General features: G+C 40.0%; 1 protein-coding gene across 2 annotated transcripts in view; it reads right to left on the bottom strand.

Moving 5' to 3' along the window:
* The window catches only part of LOC103460674 (neuropeptide Y receptor type 2-like), a 63,246-nt gene that overhangs the window by 37,590 nt on the left and 5,903 nt on the right, over positions 1-19,753 (bottom strand). The window contains exon 2 of one of the 2 annotated variants that reach the window (XM_017303438.1): positions 12,777-12,886. The exons of the other annotated variant lie outside the window; for it this stretch is intronic. The gene's annotated coding sequence lies outside the window, so the exon portion shown is untranslated. The remainder of the gene's footprint in view (positions 1-12,776; positions 12,887-19,753) is intronic. 2 annotated transcript variants of the gene reach the window in all.

Here is a 19,753-nt window from a genome sequence, read left to right as displayed (position 1 = left end):
CATTCTGAGCTCCTGAGTCTTCGGTGATATTCAGGAAATGACATTTTATCCATTCAGAAGCGAAGCTGCTGCACAAAAAGAAGAAACAGCTTCTAACTTCAGAGGATTCATTTCCCAACAAAAGCCTGGCGAGTCCTAAGCCTCTTTTTGAGAGTCGGAGCTCCAGGCTGCAAACATAATCCGTCCGACCAGAACCGCTGCTGCTGATGTTTCCTCTGGATAAAAGTATTTAAAATAAACTAATGTGACTTCGCTAAATGGCGGCTCCGTCTCTTCTCACCTTAAAGTTTCCTCCAGAACAAATCCTCTTAATGGTTTCCTCCTGCTAATCCTCCCCTCACACCTTGTACACTTGTTGACTTTGACTCAGATTTCACATTTCAAGTTACCTCCTGACACCGATATGCCCGTTTTCTAATTCTCACAGAGCAAACAGACGGCCGGCTTCATTAGTTTAACTCAAGTGTCTCCACAGACGCTCAGCAGATGGTGGATCTGGTCAGATTTGCTGCGGACGATTATTTCGTCGCTCGAGCATCACGGGGTCAAACCGAAGAGACGAACTCATCCTGACTCATCGTGACAGGGACCATGTAGCGATTCAGAGCCAACAAACAGTCTGCGCCGGTTCTGCAGGCCAAATGATTTGGATTCTGCATGGAAGAAAGAGACGCTTTGGTTTTTACCGCTCAGAACAAAACGACGTTTCTGCTGAAGAGTTAAACAAAATACCAACATTTAAATCCTGCTTTCTATTTCGGTTTGGACTCTGTTCTGCATTACTGTAAGCATGGAAAACATGTATTATGTTTTTATTAATTTTCACCCAAATAATAGGAAAAAAATTCAAGTTAAAGACGGCGATCGGCGTGTCGTTTAGAGAGAAAGAAGCAGAACTGAGTCGAAATAAATTCTCAGAGGGAAAAACCATTTCCTTACACGCTGTAGTCCTGTGCAACAGGAATGAAATTATATCCTCTCATATTTAACTGCAGTGGTTGACAGATGCACACACACAAAACAAATAATAATAATAATTCTGTATCTGCAGAAAAAATGCAAATGGAAACAGAAGCAAAAGGGAAAATGCCACAAATATAAAGCAAGTATAAAACGCTGCAAACTCGTTCCATGAAACGGAAGCGGAAGCCCTCCAGGCCACCAGGGGGAGTCTGGAGTACGAAAGATTATTGATGTGAATATGCTGCTCTTCTATAATGTCGTAAAATATGTGAGTTTCAAGGTTTTGCTGTGTTTTTCTGCTGCGCTAGTTTGTGTTTTGGAGTTTGTGTTTGCAGCTCGTTTTGCCTTGCCTGCAAGATGCTGAAGGAAGAACCCAAATCCTAAAATGTTCTCGCAGAAATCTCACAGCTGATGTGAAAGAACAAGAAGATTGAACTAGAAAGAGGTTTAGCTTTAGACAAAGATGATTCTTCTGGACAGATGAGTCAAAAACTGAATTATCTGAACCAGAACAGAGGAAATGTTTGGCAAATCCAAACAGCATTCTAGTACGAAGCACGGAGGTGGAGGTGTCATGCTTTGGGAATGTTTTGCTGCTTCAGAAGCATCAGGAAATCCACATTAAAATTAAAACTGAAGCAGAGCTGGGATCACTGGAAATGACCCAAAACAAACCGACAACAAAAAGCTGAAAATTAAGACGAGTGACATCCTCCGCAGAATCAAAGGTCAGAGGTCAAACCTTGACCTGGTGAGATCCTTTGTGGAGACTGGAAACGGACCGAACATAAAAATAAAACTCTTCCGACATTCCTCAGGCCAGAAACGGTTTGATTAGAAACTGAAAATCAAAATGTCTTTCCTGGAAATAAACTTTTGACGGATCGCGTCTCTGAAGAAATGAAAAACAGCAGCAGTTAAAAAACAAAACGCTTCACAAAGTTCAAATCGATTCTTATCCTGCTTTTAGTCTCAAGAGGTTTTTATTCTGAAGACGAATCGTTCAAGAATGTAAACACTGAATGTCAGACAAGGCCTTCCTGTTTCCGCCCACATGCATTTTATTCTGAAAAACTCCTACGACGTCAGTTTGACTGATGCAGCTGAAGAGAAACGAGAGAAGCTGCTCCAGTTTTTCCTGAACTGAACCAAGTAAAGTAACGACTGAAGCATTAAACTAATTAAAGTCGCTCTTTTCACGGCCAATTTCAAATCGTTTCACTTTGAAACCTTTCAGAGTAAAACTCCCTGAGCTTCCTGTTGGTAGTTTGGGGAAAATCAATGAGCCGAAAGACATTAATGAACTTTTTCAGCTCCTGAAAATAACACTGGCAGAGACTTATGAGCGTAATTACCACTGGATGAAGTATGGAGTCACTGCTAATAAGCCAATTAAAGAAGGGCAGAAAAGCCTCGTTAAATAAAACAAACATTTCATCTCCACTGACTGAATAAAAACAGAGAACCAGGAAGGAAGGAGATGATTTCAACCAGATTCAAACTTTAACTTCTGAAAAATTTAGAAAACAGTCACAACAATTTCCATCAAAGTTTGGCTTCAACAAACTCAACATGCACTTTATTTACTCTGAAATGTTAAATAACATTTAACTGCATTGTATATATGTGGCAGCAGCTATAAAAGATCCAACACATAGGGCTGCTCGGTAAGCTCCAACTAGGAATTTATTATAATTATTTACCTTTAATTCACAGGAAAACTATCATAAATAAGTTAGCAAAAAGATTCTTCAATTAAAAAAACTGACAAATGATTCCTTCTGAAAATCAGTAAGAAAATCCTTAAAGATATTTTATGACGACAGCAACTTTAAGTTCATGTTTTTCTGTAACTAGATGAAGCAGAAAGCTAAAAACATTTCTTACAAAGTTCAGTCCAAGTTCTTTCAGGCACCAAAAGGAAAAATAAGCTTTCACTAGAGAATACTCCTCTCTTTTCTACTTACGCAGGAAAATAAATACGAAGGAAGAAGTCAAAGTGCGGCCCTGTAAATAAAAATATCCCAACGATGTTTACAGCAGCAGCTAGCAGCAGTTAGCAACAGCTAGCAGCAGCAGCTAGCAGCAGAAAACAGAAATTAAACACAACTAAAATGGAAAACATCAATATCGATAAGTTAAAAACATACACAAATAGCAGAATTACTCATGAAACACTGTATATGATTAAATGTGTCTAAAATATAATACTTGTAAAGGAAACACGGAGCTGATCCTAATAAATACCCCAGTTACCAACGGCAACAGAAAAAAGGGGGAGGAACTGTCTGTTCCTGGTTGCTACGGTAACCACCAACTGTCCAGAGCAACGTAACAGAACTTAACGGTCACTAAAAGTTTGGAGAAACAACTTCTAGACTAAATTAAATTCAAAGAATAAAAAAACTTAAGATCTATGATATTGTTAAAATAAAACCGTTACACATATATTATGGGCTAAAATGTATAAAACCATTTCAACGTGTTTCAGAAAATGTCACCATATTCCAGACATAAAAGTGGCATCAACAAGAATCAACTAAAAATCCTTAGTAATTAATTATAATGTGACACTTTCAATTTTCGAACCTCCAGCTGTAGTAATGATTCTTATCATCAAATCTCCAAATAGGAAACGGCATCACTTTTAGTTTATCTGCATTTAAAACAAGGTTAAGGTGAAAATGATTTGGAATTGCAGTGTTGGGCGAGAGACCAGAACGATACAAAACAGCATCATCGGCATAAAAATTTTATTTTGCATATGGCACATTTAAATTGAGACTATTTATGTAGAGAGTAAACAAAAGCAGCTCCAGAACTGAGCCTTGAGGAACACCATTGACTATATGAAGAGGAAGTGGCTTGAACACACTGCCACCTGGTGGTCAGATGGTTTTCAAACCAACAAAGAGTTTGTCCAGACAATGGACAAACTCTTTGTCCAGACCAGTGGTTCTTAACCTTTTTTGAGGTACCGAACCCACCAGTTTCATATGCGCATTCACCGAACCCTTCTTATTCCTCCCCGACACGCAACATACTTTGCGGTATTCTGATTTAGTAATGTAATTATATTAGTTGTGTTACCACCCCCACGCCAGTAGAGGCAGTAGCAACCCCGAAAAGATGCGACTAAGGAGCAGATTTAGACTATAGAATTGGGTAAAAAGAGTGGAACTCCTTCAATCAGTGCTCCTCCGCAGCACTGATTGGCTAAGCAATGTAACGTGATCCTCTGATTGGCTAAGCAATGTAACGTGATCCTCTGATTGGCTNTGATCCTCTGATTGGCTAAGCAATGTAACGTGATCCTCTGATTGGCTCAGCAATGTAACGTGATCCTCTGATTGGCTCAGCAATGTAACGTGATCCTCTGCAGCAAGTGATGRCAAAGCGGSGCGTCATCACGACTTTACACAAGTGAGTCTTTACCTCCGCGGCAGAGGCTCCGCCGAACCCCTGGAGTTCGATCGAACCAGGTTAAGAACCACTGGTCCAGACAAAACTGAATCAAATGTCTTAGAGAAGAGAGACTCATAGTGTTGCTTATTATCCAAAAACGTTAATAAAATCATGACCAACGTTTAGCATTTTCTGAAAACCAGTGTTCCTCCATAACATTGACCTAAACTGTGAATTAAATCATTTACCTTCCAGTCACTGCTCTCCAAACTTCAAACCAAACTACAGCGGCTCATTCTGGCGCTAACCCCGAATCGGCTAATCGATTGTCCTAATGAGAGCCTGGTTGGCCCAGTCCAAAAGGCTCATTTGGATTCTGATCAATGGTGGAGCTCATTCCCAACTGACCCAGTTTCGACTCTCGTTCTCCAGAGAAGTTGGCTGTTAAATATGAGAAATGGTTATTTAACGCCGAATGTTTGGAGCCCGGAATGATCCAGCGATGATCCCAGTCGATGGTGCAGAGGGCCTCCTGTGGAGTGGTAATGATGCAGTAACGCGATTTGAGACGGGCCACTGAGCCTCAGTCCCATCCGCCCAACAACAACAACAAGCTGCTGAGAGGTTTTCCCATTGAGAACTCAACTTTCATCAACATCTACACCAATCTGAAGGCACAAAGCTGTGAAATGACTCAGGAAACATCGTGTTTGTTTTCGTTCCCTCATGCCAAACCGTTGTGCTTGTCCTGATGAGTTTGGAGAACATTTTGTTTTGTTTGTGTTGGTTTGAGGCGTTTGGATTATTTTCTCCTATAATTAAGAACCTGTTGTTTGGTTTGTGTTGGCTTTTGAAGCTTGGCGATTTTTAAAAAGTTAATCTGCAGGGTTTTTCCGGATCACTTTTAGCCGATTGGTTTTTCTCACCCTCTCTGATGAATAAAAAGATAATGATTTTGTTTCCACCTTCCATGTAAATCTGCTCTTCATCTTAGAAAAACAACAACAAAAATAGCCAAATCTATGGCAGTATTGTACAAAGTAAGGGATTTATTTCATGACAAAGCTTTATTTATGTTATATAATGCACTAATTGCTCCACACCTGACTTACTGTATTGAAGTCTGGGGGAAAGCATGTAAAACAATTACAAATCCCATCTATATTTTACAGAAACGAGCAATAAGATGTATCACCAGGAAACATTATAATCACCCGTCAAATGCTTTATTTTGTCAGTTGAAATTCTTGAAATTTTATGAGTTGGTTGATTTCAATATTTTGCAGGTTATGTATAAAGCTCATAAAAGCTTATTACCTCTTAATATGCAATTATACTTCGTTAAGAGAGCAAGTAACTACAATCTTAAGGGTATAGAAATGTTTGTAAAGCCTAAGATTCGGACAAATTTGAAGGACCGATGTACATCAGTACAAGGTATACGATTGTGGAATAATCTGGAAAGTGATTATAAAAATGCTGGTTCGATAGATATATTTAAGAGAATGATAAAAGTTAAGTTGTTGAAAGTATATTCAAATGTATAATGTGCAATCATAAAAGTTGTTGTACAAGAAGGAGCTGATGTTTATTTTTTTTCTTTCTTCACTTTTTTGTAATGCTTTATTAATGGAAAACTATTATTGTTAGAATGTGTTTATTGGAAAAAAGGGGCAGATATTAATAAGAATTTTATTCTTCTACTGCTACCTTTCATTTTATTTTTATTTTTGATTTGTGTTTTGTATATTCTTTTTGTATGTATAGCATCTGTTTTGTTTTAAATGAAATGAATAAATTTATTTAAAAAAAATAAATAAATTAAAAAAAAAAAAAAAAAACCGTGTTGTGAAAACACCCAGTCGTGCGATAGCTATTATCTCAACTATTTTGGAAACCAAGTCGTCTTTGTCTCTTAAAGAAAATCCGTTTTTTCATTTATTTACTTATTTTTCACATTTCTCAAACTCCGTCTCCAACCGGTTAATTAGTCTCTTGTGATTCGCCCCCAAATCTCTGGCGTTTGAGATGAAAAGACTTTGACCTTTGAACTCCAGATGCACCGAAATGAAAACTTGGTCCAATATTGATATTCAATATCCATATTACTGCTGTAGTCAATATTTACCAATATTATATATATTAGAGATACATTTTACCCATTTGTCACTCGATCTTTGACAATGCCGACATTTCCTCTCTACATCAGTTGTAAAACCAAACCTTCTAAGTTTACAGAGCCAAAAACGTCTATTAAAGGTTGCCGTGGCAACAGGTGGTTGGTTCATTCATGCACTTCCAACTTGTTTAAAGAAATATGCTTTATTTCATATAAAAATATAGACAAAACAATAACTAATAATTTCTTACTACCGAGTTGAAAACTAAAGTTAACTTAATCTGATGTTTCAAGTTCAAAAAGTAGTAATAAATAATCAATCAGACATTTTCCAAGCAAAAAGTCCTTCCACCATATTTTCCTGTACAATGAAATTAGGTTGGTAACAATTTTTACCCTGATTACAAATTTAAAGTCTCCATCTGCATCTACAGCCAACATGTGCATCATATTTTGAACTGCAGTTGATGGCCGCAAAAAATCAGCCTGAGGGCCACAAATGGCCCCCGAGCCTCACTTTGAGAACAGTGGATCAATTGCACACCTGAATCCACCTTTCCTAACAAACCTTCCTCCAGGTTTTCCCATCAGCCCTCCTGTATGTCAGTGTGAAGCTCAGCATTTCGTGTGTTTGAACGTAAACATGGAAGGTCAGATCTGCTATTGTTTCCTGAAACGATAAACGCGTCCAGCAGCTTCGTCCTCTGCCATCACAGCGCGCCGTCAGACGCTGGAGCAAGGAGAAAAGAGTCAGACGGAGGCGACAGCGGCCCCGCGGCCCCTCGCTGCTCTCACGCAGGAAGTCTCACCATCAGCATCGACCGCTGAACGAACGCAGAATCCAGAACCGCAGAGGTCAGCTCCTGTTAAATCTGACGGGGGGGGGGGTGGAAACCTCTCTGGGAGAAATATCTGAGCGGGGCCAACCGGGAGGGGCCCCGAGACAAAACGCAAAGGAGGACGGATGATCATCGTCTGCAGCCTGCTCCGTGTCGGGCCTCCGTGGGCCGAGCGTATCACAGCGGCAGCAGCGAAACGGGACCGATCCCCTCCGAGAGCGGCTCATTAGGAGGATTTAATGAAATCGCATCAGTGTGCATCATTCAGAGCCGCCGGACCGGAGGACGCGGATCCACTTCAGCTCAGATTAGTCCGGAGGAGCCAACGCTCGGCACGAAGAGCTGGAGACTTCTCCGGCAAAGGAACACAACGTGTTGGAGTCAAACAATTCATGAGCAAAGAGTCAAATTATGTCATGAAAGAGGAAACGGATCAGGCTGGGTCTGTTGTGGAGCCCGTTCTGGTCTCCTAACCGTCAGAGGGTCAGAAGAGAAACAGGTTTGGTGTAAAATATCCAACCGACGACTCAACGTTCCTCTAATCCAGGGGTCCCCAAACTTTTTCCTGTGAGGGCCACATAACGTTTCCCTTCTCTGGTGGGGGCCGGAGTCAGTTTGTAACAGAAAAAGTGTTAAACGTTTATCACCTGCGCGTTTCTCCATTGATTTTTACCCAGAAAGCACATGGGCAAAAACAGTCAGTGAAACGGTCACTGGGACTGACTGGTATATCTTCCATTGAGGGAAACCTGGAATGCGGCGTTCATAACAAACACGTGTTCATCTGCTCTACCGCTAGCAAACAACCGTACTGATTAAATAACATAAAAGTCCAGCAGTTCCCTAAAAGTCCAACAGATGGCAGCAATGCGCCATGCAAAACAAAACACCCACAGTTTACAGGACACACTTCCTGCTAAAGAGCCCCCTGGTGGTTGAAGAAAAATCAACCGGAAAATACAATATATGAAAAAAAATCTGAATGCTCTATGGTATTGTTCAGGGGGCCGGACCAAATGTGGCAGAGGACCGGATCCGGCCCGCGGGCCGCAGCTTGGGGACCACTGCTCTAAAATGATGAAGGACAAACTGACCAGAGGAAGAATGCAGAAGACCAACCAGCACATTTTACTGAAATATCATAAATGGAAACAAATGTTCATTTTAGTAACAATTCCTGGGTGGGTTGTGTTGATGCAATGCGATCTCTGAAATACACCAAAATGACCTATGACCTCACATATTTTAAATACTTGAGTGTAGTTTATCTTGATGAAAGTCCAACAAAAATTAAAAACACGTCACCTTATGTGTGCATATCTATTAATATATAAAGTTGCAATACTGCAAAATATGCATTCATTTAAATAACCAAAAATCTTTGTGTACCCCAAAACTTGCCGCCCTGGGCTAGCGCCGATCAGATTAAAAGAAGCTTTAATAAAACAGATAAATGATAAATATTATAGTTTTAGAAACATAAATGACAAAAATAGTAGCCTTAAAAATAATAAAACAATAGTTTTAAAAGAATAATGATGAAATTGGTGGTTTTAAAAAAAATAGAAATTTTGTCTTTGGAAAAATTATAAAAAATATATTTGCTTTAAAAGAAATTAATAATGATAGCTTTAAAAAATAAATAATTAAAATTATATATTTAAAACCATTTAAGTTCAGTCTGATGTCTGACAGAGTAAAGGTTGTCAATATTTGGTTTAAACTTTTCCAGGCGTCACAAACGTCTTAAAAAGCCTCGACGACCAGAGGAAGCATCTCTGTGACGTCAGCAGGCAACAAAACATCAGTTTCCTCCAACGCCAGCAGCCCAGAGACGATACTGGTCATACTGGGAACCAGCTAGAGGACTGGAAGTGACCTCTGGACTTCACAACGGCTCCAGCCTCCAACTCAAATCACCTTCCTGCTCAGAATCCTCCATGATTTCTGACCTCCTTTAAGAGAAAGGCTCATATTTCAGCCTTCAGGCGGCTTTTAAAAAACAACTTTGGTTCCTTTCAGGATGAAAACCGAACACAAAGTCAGAGGAAATGAAACAAAGATCAATCCGACAGAAACACCAGAAGGAGCGATCGATCGATAAATCGATCTGCCCAACAGGAGCAGCTGCGCCTCCTGCTGCTTTCGCTAAACGAACGGCCAATTAAAAGCAAGCAGGTGAAACCAATGAAAGGTTCTGGATGCGGTCGGTCCCGCTCCAGACGGCCCAGATCAGCGCCAGCTTCTCAGGATCTGTGATTTCAAATGCCAAATTTATTCAAATGTCAGAAAACAGCTGCAGGAGGAGAAATGATCGCTGACATTTTAATGCCACTGAGTAAATGACTCCGTTTTTTTTTCTTCACAGTTTATTGGCACAGCTTGAAGCTTCAGACATTTAGTAAATGGATGCTTTTCCTAAAAATTAAAAAAATTAAAAAATGTTGGTTTATTCTCATGTTAGTGAATTATCCGAACCGTTTTTCATCCTGGCTGTTGATTGACCTCACAAAGATGGCGGCCAGAACACGGATGCTGTCTGCAGGATTATCTGGAGGTCCTGAGAGTTTTGAATCCTGAATGTGTTCAGTTTAGGAGCAAAATGCTTTAATTTACCTTTAAAATGTTCTGCTGATCTGTGGAAACTCTTATAATAAAACATTTAACTTTTCACTATTTCAGCAGATTTACGTTTTTTTCTACTCAAGCATTTTATGCTTCAGCTTCCTCTGTGAGCCGCCTTTGATCCTTTATGATTTTTAAGCATTTTTAGAAACAGAAAACAATCTAATATTTCATAAAAATACAGAAGATGGAAATAACAGACCCAAAGCTGCCAGATAAATCAGATTGTGTGTCTTTCTGCCTTCAGTTCTACCCAGATTTAACGAGATGCACTTCTTAAAAAAAACTTCTCTCTCATCAGTCGGCAGAATATTTCCAGAAACGTCATCGTTTTTTTGGTGGACAGTCATTTTTCCTCTGGGATTCTTTCTGACAGGATGAGTTGGACTCATTTTATTGCCGTCGTTTCTGGGAAGAATCACCTCTGCTACACATTCTTCTCATGTGAGCAGCAGCTACATCGGTTTCTGGGATCCTTTAGCCCACTTCATGTCATCAGACGGATCCTTTTTACGCCGTTTCGTGGAGTCCATCTTTGTACACATGGAGTTTGATTTAATTGTCATTTTTTACTCATCTTAACCGATTCTGAAGTGAAAGAAGCCTGGCGGGGTTTCACTCAGGCAGACCTTCATCAACAGCAGGATTTATTTTGGGGAGAGAAAGATGAGATCTGCTTTTTCAGATTTTCTGCACACAGGTGGTAAACAAGCAGCAGCTGCAGGTGAAACGAATCCTCCAATCACCTGTGCTCATCAGGTTTTAAGCTTTATGAGCAGTACATCATCTTTCAGCTCCACTTTATTCAAACTGCATCTCATTTAAGATAGTTATCATGTCAGCAGCATCTGTGCTAACGGTTAGCTCTGTTCAGGGACTCTGCTGCCATTTTGGGCCAGGATAACTCTGTTTTTAGATACTGCATCTTTAAATGCTCACCTCCTGAAGTTCTGCATGTCCTCCAACATCAACCTGCAAACTTTATTTACCATAATACTCATTGGAAACCTTATTAGCTTTAGCTGAACTCGTTCTTTTATCACAGGTTTTGAGTTACAGCCAATCAGTGCCAAGGAATATAAATGCAGCTCCTGGATTGGTTGGAATATTTTAAATATGCTCTATTAAAAAATCTGAATATGTGAATTTGTGGGGCTCCATCACACTTTGTTCATGACTATCACATAAAAATTGTTATAAATGTAGCATCAGTGATGTCTTAAATATCTTACATTTGTCTTGAAACCCTAAAAATCTGCTTGTTATTCTGGTTTGGCACAGTAGTAATATATTGTTTTGTAAATTGAGGTTATTGAAATTTTATGATTTAGTTGATTATAATATTTTGTTAGTTATGTATAAGGCACATTTAAACATATTACCTTCAAACATCCAAAAACTCTTTGCAAAGAGAGAGAGCTGTTATAATCTTAAGGGGATACAGATTTTTAAGAAAACAAAATTCAGAACCCGTTTGAAAGAACGATGTACCTCTATTCAAGGAGTCAAATTGTGGAACGACCTACAAAATGATGTTAAAAATGCCAAATCATTGTACATGTTTAAGAGATTGTCAAAGATCGGATTCTTGAAGAAGTATGAAACAGTATAAAGTGAGCTCATATTAATGTTGTTTAATTGAGATAGACGACTGACTTGTTTTTTTTTTGTTGCAGAAGATAACCATTTTTTTCCCCGTTTTGTTTTAGAGTTGAGAAAAAAAAAGGGGCAGATATAAGATTTTTTTCTTCTTTCTGCTGCCTTTCATTTCATTTTGTTTTAAAATTTTGAAATACATATGGATTGAGATGTATTTTTTTAGTATGTCAAAAATGTGTTAGGTTGTTTTTTTGTACTAAATGAAATGAATGAATAAATAAAAAAAATTAAAAAAAGAAAGAAATAGTTCAATACAAAGAGCTAGCTAAACATGCTGCTTGTACAGCTAGCTAACAAATTTAGCTAGCTCCCTAGAGCCATAACTGTGAAGTTTGGGACTTTAAAACAAGTCAACAGGCTCAACCAGGTCCAGTGTCCCTCACATTACCAGACTGGTTTACAGGAAGTCCAACCCAACTTCCTGTCAACACAACTTCCTGTCAACCACTTACAAACTACAGTCATGTGTCCAGAATCTGAAAGTCTTTGTTGACACTGAACTGCTGTGGACTTTCCTATGTAATCCTAAATCAAAACACAAGAGGAGAATATCATATAATTCATTTAAGTGCCATTTCAAATTTAAATCTCAGTTAATTGGGCAGAAAATGAACCTGAACACTTTTTGTCAGAAAAGAAAAAAAATAATTTTTATGCAGTTTTTCAGTGCGACACTTATTGAAGTCCACAATATCTGTAAGATGTAATTCCTTAGAGTGATTCATGCAGAAATTACATTTCACTGGGCAGAAAAAGATAAACAAGACAAATGTTTGTTATAGCTTGTCTAAAAAAACTAAACGTCTGATAAAAACATTCAAAACGACTCAATGAGACGCTCAGTCAGGCTGGATGCGCTCCGGAGCAGAATTTGGAGAGGAACAGGAGTGTTTTTAAAATTATTCTACTAAAATAAAAACCAGTATAATAGTAATACAGGAGGAAGGCAGGAAAGAGGAGTAAAATACGGTAGTTTCCAGGCCAAAACGGGAGACTTAGGTTATTTTAAGGTTGGTTAAAGCACAAATGGGTGAAAGATTTCAAAGTTTGTGCCAAAAGCTAATTAAGGTCCATGTAATAAGGTTGCTTTCCCAGACATCAGGAGCACAGAGCAAATAAGTGACTCTGCTTGAGGTTATTTAGCTACTTAATGAGGAGGGTTTCACCTGCAGGCCTGATGAGCAGCGAAAGCAGCAAAAACATCTTGAATCTCACAGTCGGTGCTTCAAACGCTCAGCTCAGTGACACGCGCCGCAGCCAGGCCTCTCTCTGCTCCCTGGGACAAAAATAGAGGTGCTGCAAGTTACAGGAGAGTGAAAGAAGAAATGGAGTGATGAATAAATCAGCGGACAGAGTTGCAGATTTAAATGAAGACAGAAAGAGAATGCATTAGAGAGGGAAGAGGCGGCGGGACGGAGCCGATCCAGGGGAGAAGTGTAAATAAAAGGAGCGTGTTGAACATTAATCAGCTCAGATGGCTGAGGGATTTTTTTTAGCTGTAAAGGTATGAAAAGAGAAGCTGAAATATTCAGAGGTTAAAAGCAGAGTAATCTTCCTGCTGTCAGATTTACCGCTTCGTGCTTCAACGAAGGACAGACAGACGACAAGCTGGACGGTGAAAGGCTCAGACTGGTAGCTGGACGCCATGTTTCCATTAAAAAGCTCAGATCAAACCTCATATGTGGAGTTCATGCTGAATTTATCGAACATAAATATAGTCTGACACCGTAAAGTAAACGGGCTGTCAAAGTTTATCTTCCTAAGCGGGAGCAGAGAGGAGATTTAAGACCCAAACTGGTCAGTCAGACGGCAGGACGCGGCGCAGACAGGAAACCACAGGAAGTCCATGGAAAACGGAGGAAATTATTTATCTGACATCACAAACTAACAGATGAATGTTTTCTATTTTAATGAAAACCTACAAAAGAAAAACCAGGTGCAACACCAAAGGTTGAGTTATGGACTCTGTTTCCAAGAAGTTGGTAAACTGCATAAGTTTGACTTACAAAAAATTAGCTTGTTTAATGGAAACACCAAAATTTTGAGTTTTTCAATATAACGTTTTTGCGCCGTTATTCAGCTGCATCTAAATGGATTTCTTTTTTAAAAAATGCAATGAAACACTTTTTTCACGTCACACAAGTCACATGATGAACAACCGGATGTTACTACTGGCAGAAATGACAAAGAAGACGACAAGAAGAAGATGGAGTCACATGTTTTTTTTTTAATAACTTATTCATGTGTGATTTTAATTGTGTTTAAAACACCACAACTACACAATGATCAGAGCATCTATAGTTTTGTGCAGGCTTGTGATGGAAAAGCAGCTCATTAGGGTTCATTTCTGTCCAAAGTTGGAGTCTCAGGAGCTTCATCTGTCTGGTTTGTTGTAGTAATTAGGTCAAATTATCAATAAATCTACTTGTTTATGTTCCAACCTTCACATCCGGTCATCAGCTCAGGCAGAAAGTGAACACAAGTGGATAAAATTAGCTTCTTCTGCAGAGCAGTTAGACTCACAGGGCTGGAGTGGAAAATGATCGGCACTGAATCAGGTGATGTAACCGATGAGGCTGAACAGGTTAAAGGTTCCTACTGGCCCTCAGCAGCGGCTCCCCCTGCAGGCCACCTGGCTGACGGCTGGTGTTGCTGCGCTGCATCAAAGCCGAGGTGGACTGGAGTGAAATTAATCGGAGGAAGGAGGGAGAGGAGCCGCGACTCAGCCTGCTCACTGTAAATGTCAATACCGGCCGGCAGGTGAACGGCTTGGAGCTCCGCTCAGCCGGGTCCAAACGGATCAACGAGATTTTATACAAGACGTACGAAGAGGAGCAGAGACTGGAGCAGATTTACACTTCAGAACCGATCTGTATCAAACCCAGAGCCTCAATCAGAACCCTCAAACCATCCAGGACCTGGCTGGTTTTCAACAGACGACCAGATTCTTCATGAAATGTCGTAAAAACACGTTTAGCTGGACGATAAACTGTCTCAGAAGTTATTGCGATAAACGATAATATTGCAGTTTTGGGACCTTTTTCAAGCAACATCTTGGTAATAATAGCATAATAGTAACACAAGAACTTATCCTGAGAGACCATTAAACATTAAACTCTAATGAACATTTAACTAATAAGACATTTTAAATATCCAACAACAGAAACAACAAATAAAATGAAGAACAAAGTTTGTAATCAAAAGTGTCCTTCATAAAGAGTCAGCTGAGACCAAAACACAAAAGAATAAATCATACAAACTGAATTATTGAGTTTGTTTTAATTCATCATGCCATCAATTGATTTACTGCGTCAGGCATGCATACAAGCAGATCTTTCCTTTCTTGTTATGCGTTTGTAAATTCCCAGTTTGCCACAAACATAAAACATCCAGTAGATCACGTTAAAACATTCGGTATAAGATCCGCCGACTGCAGCTAATTATTTACTCCAAATTCGATTAAGTAGCAAATTTATGGGCTATAATGCAAAACTATCACAGCATTGAGCCGCAAACTGGTTTCACACGAAGAAGAAACATGAAAACCCAGAACCCTGAGGGTGGAAAAACCGAACAAATGGACTAAGAGCGTCAATAAAAGAGGAAAACATCTTTAACCTACATTTACCAGGCAAGGCAGCGAGCAGAGAGACAACAGAGCCATTGGCCATCTGGCTAATAGAGCACTCATAACCTCCCTGAACGTGGGCGGTAATAGGTTGTTGATAAGGAGGCAAACAAGGCATTTTATGGCTTTATGCTCCCACCAAATTGTCTGTAACCTCCATCACAAAATCGGCTTTAATTAATTCCCCTGATAGATCCAGGAGGAGCGGGAAGATTGGCACAGCGGGGATTCATGTGAAGCCGAGGAGAGGACAAGATAACGGACAGGTGGGTCATAAATGAGAAGGGGGGGAGAGTTTCGATGGAGTGGAAACGTTGAGGTCTGAGCCGGTGAGTCACCCAGTTCCCTGCTACATGTTTGACCTCTGCGGCTGGAAACCTTTTACTCACAGCATTTGTTGCTCTTTACACGTCTAAAGAGACGGCAACAGATTACCAAGAGCAGCTAATGAGAAAAGGTGGAAGCAGAACTGAAGGTAAAGCTGCACAGCCTGAATTAATTGGGCTCTTTGTGTCGGTTGACACGGCGGACATTAAGCGCGACCTTAATTAACCCTTTCCACCTCCGTCTCCAGCTCTGGGTTCGCTCTGACTGACAACACGCTCCAACGGGCGGCGCACCGCACCGCCGCACCGCATCAGGAAAACAACGTCACTGAACACAAACATTTAAACGCAGAGCAGAACCAGCCACCCAACACCTAATGCAGCAGACATTATGTAAGCTGATTACGCAACAAGTGGTGTAAAAGTTTTAGGAGAACATTTCAAAATGATCAGGTGTTTGGTAGGGCTGTGTAATAATATCGATTTTTCTTTCCTAGAAAGAAATCGATATTCATCCGCAAGTATCGTAACATCCAACTGTCACCTTGTTCACTTCCTGCTTGCTTCGCCGTGAGACTGATCAGGTCATCAGGCTTAGAGTGATTCCTTCAGATGTTAAGGGTTAAAAAGGTATCAAAATATTCAGAGCAGGTACTTGGTGCACTTTATTTACTGTAAGCTACAGTTTGTACTGTTTCAATTAAAAGAAACACGTTTTCTCACCACTTCTTTGATTAATTTTGTCCAGCTGTCTGTGTCCATGTCCAACCAGAGCCACGTATTGTGTAGTTGGTGCTTTTAATCAGTTTTCAGTTAAATTAATTCAATCCAACTCTATAACAGTCACAAAATGTCACCAAAATCACTCTGTCCCTCTGAAATCTTTCAGAAAATCGCTAAAGTGTATGGAATTGTATCGTTTGCTGAATATCGCAATATATATCGTATCGTGAGCAGAATATTGTGTATCGTATCGTAAAATGAGATTATTGGTTCAGGTAGAGGCTGAAGCTGAACACACCTGAGACAGCGAGGAGGAAGGTGAGACGCGCCTGAATCGACTCTCCGCCTGGAAAAAGCTTCAACCTGAGACGACGTCTGGCTCCAACACTGTAACCAGAACATTTTACAGTTTCTCCAGGACTTTGGTTTTATGTTCAGCTGCAGAAATAAACTCTCAAATTTGACAAGATCCAGCTGAGAAAATCTTATTTATTTTGATAAACTCAACAGTTTGTTGCATTAGCGCCCCCTGCTGGTCCTGGATCTTTTTGTTGCGTTTCTTAAATCCAAACTCCCAGTAAAAACGTATCGCGAACGCCCACTAAAGATGGTTTTCCCACTCAGAAAGTCGGATTTCACCCAGTAAACTCAGAAATGGCTCCTTTCTTTAAGTGTGAATCCCTTTAAACCAGCAAAATGCAAAGAGCTAAAATTAGTCAACATCTTTAAGTATTTAAATAAAAAAGTATATATAGCACTTCCACAATCCCAGCAGTTTCCTAGCTCCTAGTTTAAACGTAATTCCCAAATCAGCGCTCCGACGTCAGACACGCGCAGCATTACTGTCGCTCCTGCTTTTCCTTAATCCGCCTCGTTGGAAGGCTGCTCCGCATTTCCCTCAACGTGACGACGGCCTGCTCACTTCCCAGCCTTACTCGTGTTATTAAAGCTCCTGCTGATGATAATAACATCAAAACATCAAGACTTTTAACCAAAATGTAAATACTGCTGTTGATGCTAGCCACTGTGAGCCATGCGCACTGCAAAAACACAAAATATGACCAACTAACTTTGGTCTAGTTTCCAGTGTAAATATACTTTAAATAAGACAAAATCAACTGATAAGTGACTTTTCAGGAAGATATATGAGCTTGTTTTAAGTCAATAATTCCTTAATGTCGATGAAAATGTTCCATTAGCAGATTATTTCACTTTTTCCCATGTAATAAATAAAATAATCTGCTCTTATTTAAATGTCGCGACATATTTGCTCTAGAAAACAGACCAACATTTGTTTATTAAAACCTAAATAATTAATTCTTGGAGGTTTTTATCTCTAATTAGTTTAAAGAATATTCATGTTTCAGATGCGTCTGCGCCGCACGTCTAATTTAATTAAAGGTTCCCTCATTTGCCCAGTCATTTTCCAGCAGAACTTTGACGCTGTGAAATCTTCCTCCCTGCGTTTTGCGTTTGGGTTTTCTCTAAGTAAACGGTACCAGGGTTAGCAAGGAGAAAACTCAGACGGAAAGCAGCAGGAAAGCCATGAAAGTAGCAGAGCTGTGTGACATTTTGTCGTGTTGCAGCCACGCAGCGGCTTGGCGAACAGCAGAGATGCATGTGGCAGCCTGCTGTGTGAAGGTGTTAGCGTCACTGATGCTGCCGTCTACACGCCGTCACGCCTCCCACCTGCTGATGCCGCCGTGAGCAGCAGCACAAACGTCCCTTACAGGGAGCAGAGGAAGATTACTGTGAGGCCGTGTTGTTTCTCAGAGTGGAGCCGTTGAAGGAAAAGAAATGATGCGTTCTCTGCAGCGCGGAACCAAACGATCCAAGGACCGGAACCAGAAATGTAAAATTGTACAAATTTCATTAATGTTCTGAAAAAAACTCACATTTTCCAATAAAAAGTTTTGTGCGAGAATGAAGTGGTTTTTCAGACGAATAGATTTTGTAAAACTTCAATGGAAACACCTTTTTCAAGTCACATGATCAGCAGCCGGATGTTACCACTGGTGAAAACTACAAAGAAGATAACAGGAAGTAGTAGGAAGACGATGCTTTGTTTTTATTTTTGTGTTTAGAAAAAGTTGAGTTTGACTTTTGAAAGCTTTACTGTAAAATCGCCAACTACAATTTCCCCAAAACAACACAAACGTAAACACTTCCAGGTAGGCGGGGCTTATCGCGCCAGTGAGTGAATAAGACGCCAACGTCTCCTCTGATTGGCTGAATTATGAATATATATATATAACTGCAGAGGTGGCAGAGAACCCAAAAAGTTTACTCAAGTAAAAATAAAAAGTATTTGGTAAAATGTATACTCAAGTACTGGGTAACTGATCAAATTAATAATCACTTAATATTTAAGAATTACATAATCAGACAGGTCAGAATATTAAGTGAAAATTTAAATGACTCATATAAGTAACAAAAAATAACAAAATCAGGTTACTTTTTTTTCCCAAATCTGTTTCTTTCAATAAAAATTTATGAATCTTAAACAAAAACCGCAGGTGTCTTTGTGTTTGTTGGATTTTTGGTTAAAACATGTTTGTTCTTCATTCAGTGGGTAGAAAATCCAGTAATTTACTCAAGAGTAGAAATACTTCATAATAAAATTACTCAAGTAAAAAGTACAGCATAGTAAAAATACTCAAAATGTAACTAGTTACTACCGAACTTTAACTGTCGCTGTCATTGATTTTTAATAAAAATCACATGTGAACAAGCTTATTCACATGTGATTTTAATTTAATTTCTTATTTAATGAAAACACTGAAATTGTGGGGCATTTGTAGGATACTGAAAGATTTGTGCTCATTTGTAATGGATTAGCAGTGATTGCTAATCGATTAAAGTAATCTTGAGTTAGACTTCCGGTAACAACCGTTGGGTTTCACTGCGGCTCCGTTCGGAACCGGCAGAAACTGGAATCCTTTGGCGTTTCAGTCGAGTCCCTGAGACCGGCCGTGCCGACGTCTCCTTTAAGGAAAATGGTGAATTGTGTCCTGTGACGCGAGTAGTCGGTGCTGACAGTTGGAGGACACAGAAACAGGAAGAAAAGGAAGACAGCCGGAGGAAAGAGGGCGATGAAGACGAGCCCAGATCTGGCTCCCTCCTCTTCATCGCCATGCTAACAAGCTAGCAGCTACGGAGGACTAATCCTCTATTCTTCTCTTTTTGTCTTCCCTTGTTGTGCTCGTTGTGAGCCTGAGAGGATAAATATCCGGCGCGGCCTTCAACATGAGACAGAAATGGAAAAAATAAATAAAAAAATAACTCAGAGCATCTTTTAGACGGCGACTTTGACGGCAATATGTGCCGCTGTCGCCCGGAGCAGCAGAGGGGATGCGAAGTCGGATAACGTGCGTGATGACGGGGTGGTGACGGGGTCCGCGGGGTTACACGCCCTCCGGGGCAGGGGCGGAGCCTCCCACTGACAGACGGGAGATTGAGATGTGGC

The sequence above is a fragment of the Poecilia reticulata genome, unplaced genomic scaffold (assembly GCF_000633615.1).
Source record: "Poecilia reticulata strain Guanapo unplaced genomic scaffold, Guppy_female_1.0+MT scaffold_275, whole genome shotgun sequence".
Classification (NCBI taxonomy): Eukaryota; Metazoa; Chordata; class Actinopteri; order Cyprinodontiformes; family Poeciliidae; genus Poecilia; species Poecilia reticulata.
This window is presented reverse-complemented; position numbering and strand designations above follow the sequence as displayed.